Source organism: Capsicum annuum, chromosome 1, assembly GCF_002878395.1.
Source record: "Capsicum annuum cultivar UCD-10X-F1 chromosome 1, UCD10Xv1.1, whole genome shotgun sequence".
NCBI classification, from domain to species: domain Eukaryota; kingdom Viridiplantae; phylum Streptophyta; class Magnoliopsida; order Solanales; family Solanaceae; genus Capsicum; species Capsicum annuum.
The window spans coordinates 205,810,540-205,814,962 of NC_061111.1; positions in this window are offsets into that span (position 1 = coordinate 205,810,540).

Sequence of the window (4,423 nt, forward strand, 5' to 3'; positions counted from 1 at the left end):
GGTATACAATAGAACAAAAAACCAAGTCAATCTCTCAAATTCAAGTTGTGATGCTAGTCTATTGTAGAACAACACTAGGGAGAAAGATACCCAACCCATTATTATCTTAGTGGGAATTGTTGTACTTTAGTTATCACGACATCTACTCAAGCCTTACAAGTGAGATCTATGACCATAACTCATCTTCATGCACTTTTTATAGAATCATGTATGCCTCCATTTCCTAGTATGAGGAGTTCCTATTCAAGAAATAGTGCAAATCATATTTTATAAATCTATGAACACCAAACTCTGGTTATGCAGTTCATGACTTATGTACTCATGCTTTATAGTTTGCCTAGTTGCCATAACTCATGGTTCACTCTTAATGAACAAAAAAACTAAAATTATGTCATGTATATCCTCTTGTTATAACTCCTTAATGAATTCATTCCCTTTAGACTCTATTCCTTAGGCCTCGATTAAGAGTCAAAGTTATGCATAGTAACCTTTCGTGCTTTAGGTCTTTATGTTCTATCCTTTCAGTAATCCATTTATGTTAAGGTATTTGGGATGAAAAATTAATGATCAATAGTTTATATGGAAGAGAGTAAATATTTCTTGTTGAGGAAAGATAATTTTAAGATTATTATATATAAAGCTAAAAGGTTGAAGTAAGATTGAGGTAATGCTTTTGGTATAGATCATGGTTAATTAATAATTCTATGTGTTTTTTACTAGGCATGGTGCATGGTAGTTGTTATTCATAAGAGATATTTGAGAATATGGATGAATTCCCAGGTGGTTTGGTTGCTTGGAAATTCATATGTGAATGATAGGCTTGAATGTCATGTCTCTATATATGTGGATAAATGAAGTGTGTGTTACTGAATTCCTATTAGGAGGTTGAAGTTATTTGTTGTAGTGGTAAGGAGTATTATTCTTGAGATGAGAGATAAGAAAACACATAGGATATTAAAGTTGTGGTTTACACTAGTATTATGGTGTTTCTTGTGTACCTTATGACTTTGAGTAGGCTTGAACATGGTGAGAGAATATAGTTTAGCTCAAACTTTAGTAAATGGAGTTATCAATGCCTATGTGGGAATTACAAGTTGAATCAATAAGCATAGTATTTAAGAGGATAGGTATAGCGGTGGGAGTATTTGAGAAGTGTGGCTAAGCTTTGAAGTTAGCAGTTGTATTGCCTAAGGCAAAGTGATTCTATCCTAGATTATGTTTTACAGGTCGATATTCCATGATTATAGACTTGTATCCATGTTGCGATTCCTTATACATATGTCTTTTTTAGTCCATGCTTAGAATTATTTTCTCTCTTCTGTTATTAGAACTTCTTAGAAAGAGTGTTGAAGAAATACTTCAGTAAAGTATAAGCTTTTAGTATGAGTTAGGTTGTATAGCTAGAAATTCAGATTAATAATTAGACAAATAAGATCCTATGGTTTTCAATCTCTCCATCTAGTCTTACTATCCAAAGTTTCATGAAAATGGCTATTTCAAGAGATAATATGTTCGCATCTATGTAATGTGCGAATTCAATTCAGTTCATGCATCACATTTCTAATTCATTTATTTACTCATGATTCAGTACATAAGTGTTCAGTTCATTATCTTAGTTTTCCAAGTATTCTAGCTAAGACAATGTAATATACCTTGTACTACCTTGGTCTCGTTACCTCATTATTTGTTCTTACAAAATGTTCTTGGTGATGCCATGATGCCCTTTTTGTTTTGATTCCAACACATGTCTTGTTTAGGGATAGTTCCTAAATGAGAAGTTGCATACTTTAATCCATCCTTAGTAACTCTTGGAATTCATGATGTATCAGTTAGAACTTTGCAATTCTGTATGAATGATTATATCATGGGAATTTGAATTGAGTTCTAAACTTTCAGCATTAATCAGCTTCTTATAGTCAATAAAGTCAAGTCAGCTTAAAATTCAATTTCATGATAGAAGTTTTAATGTTTTCATCTCATCTATATCCTTCATTATAAGACATGTCATGTCAATGTTACTAAATATTTCTAAATCTTCAATAAGGTTTTACCCATCATTAGAGAATGAATGATTCCAAGGTGGAAATAATGTAACGCCTTGCATGTTTGAGCTAGAATTCAAACTATCTTTCCTATGTGTATAAACACTAATCCTATTATTTGTATATGAGTATATCTGTCATGATGATTTACCTTGTGTTTAAAGTGTTTAAATGAAAATCATGTTCATAGGAAGAACTTGGGGAAAAGTCTAGTTCAGAACACTTGAATCGATTGAATTTTAGTATCTTATTTTACATATGGAAACTTTAAATGAGTGTATGATCTATAACTTATCGATTTAGTTATCCTACTAAATAATAAATGAAAGAACTTCAAGTCTTCTTTACAACACATCTGGTTTAACCTTAATTCGATATCGGAGTTGAATATTATGCTCATTTTACTTCGGAGTGTCCATCTGACAGCAAGGTGACGACTTGAGGTTATAAGACATTTGGTAAATGACGAGCTATCAACCTCGACCTCATCCTTAACTAGAAACACCCTGCATCTTTGAAATAAAGATGATTACTAGGTTGACAACCCATGACCTAGTTGATGCGCTGTCAACTAAGTCATCAACTGAAAAATTCTGTAATTTTTATTTAGTTTCCCTAAGGGTATTTTGGTAATTTCATCACCTCAAACCCTACCCCCATGATTTAAATCACCCTATACACAATAGTTTAACATCATTAGTCAATTTTCAACATTTACTCTCCTCTCCACTCTCAAGAGAAACTACATTAGGGATTTTTTCCAAGAACAAGAAATTCAAGCTTTCTTCCCCAAGAACACAAGAATTCAAATTTCAATTTCAAACTTTCATCAAGAAATCAAGAAATTCAGGTATTGGGGTTTGTGAACAAGGTTATTTTTCCATCTTTGTTCCTAAAACTAGTTTTAAAGTTTAAGTTATATGATTTACAATTGGGTTTCATACCCATGTTATCTTGTTTTAAATTTATGGAATTACTATGTGATTAAAGAATTAAAGTGCATACTTGTTCTCATATATTTATGTTTTGACTTGAAGATTCTCTTATTCATTATTATGAGCTTAATATCACGAGTTAGATTTAATGCATTGATTAAGGATTTTCAATTGAGTTTTAAGCATGATATTGTAATATAGGTTTTATGAAAGAAAGTATATAATTTAAGGCTTGAGTTTACGCATTAAGATTATAAGAAAAGTATAATATTTTGATTCAATGGTGAGGCTTGAAATCTATACTTGTTTACGTTGCTTACAATTTAATGCAAAGAAAAACATAATTGGTTTCTAGTAGACCAACCGTTATGCTATTTTAGATGGATTTCCTAAAGTATGAGAATATAAGTAATATGGGAGTAGTATTCAGCACCGAGAAGGGAATGTGGATTATCGTATCCTTAGTTCCTAGAAACTACAATCCACTATAGGTTTAAGTCCTAGTATGGGTTAAGATAAGTGATTACTAAGTTACGTGATATTTAGATGGCAAGGGTAGAACAGCTCTCCCCAAAGTGCATAAACGTTTGACTCAATGATATCTTACTTGGTTTATGTCGGTTAGAAGAACCTCTCAAAACAAGGAATAAAAAGTAAAGCTTTTATAAACTAAATTCTATAGCTCACAAAGTTATTCTTATGCTCTATTACTCTTGTTCTGATTTTACAATCTTTATTTTATTCAATCTCAAGGTGAGTCATTTTCACTTAACATGTATTATTTGAATGTTTATACGAATATTCAGTTATTGGTTTGCTTATGCATTCACCCCATATACTCAGTACATTCCAGAAGTACTGGCCCATATATATGTCTATGTACTACATTGTCTTATAATGTAGATACCAGTTGTTGTTCATACATTATAATCAGACAATTTGTAGCTTCTAATCAGTATATGATGAGTTCTTTGATTTAAAGACTCAAGTCAACTATAGTGTTAGTATCTATCTTTCATTCACTAGTATTGATTTGGGATGGCTGGGGTCATGTCTCGGCTTCATATAATTAATATTAGAAGTGGCTTTATAGACAGTCAATAGAGTTGATGTATTTATTTGTTTTGTATAACCAGAGTTCAAATAATTTTGAATAGTCTTATGTTGAATACGTTCAACTAAAGACATCTCTTCCATGCATTACTTCCAGTTTTATGTATATTAAAATAGAAGATCAAGCATTATGCCAGTACATCGGTGTAATACCCCATACATTTTCCTAGCTTTAAATCATCTCATAATTATTAGAAGCTTTCTTTGAAAGATGAATCCACTTTTGTACACATGGTGTTTCTAAGATTTTAACTTTTTTACTTAGGAAATTGAATTAGCTTCCCAACAATAATAATTTCATCAAAATCTAGTATCAAACGACGAAGTTATGGC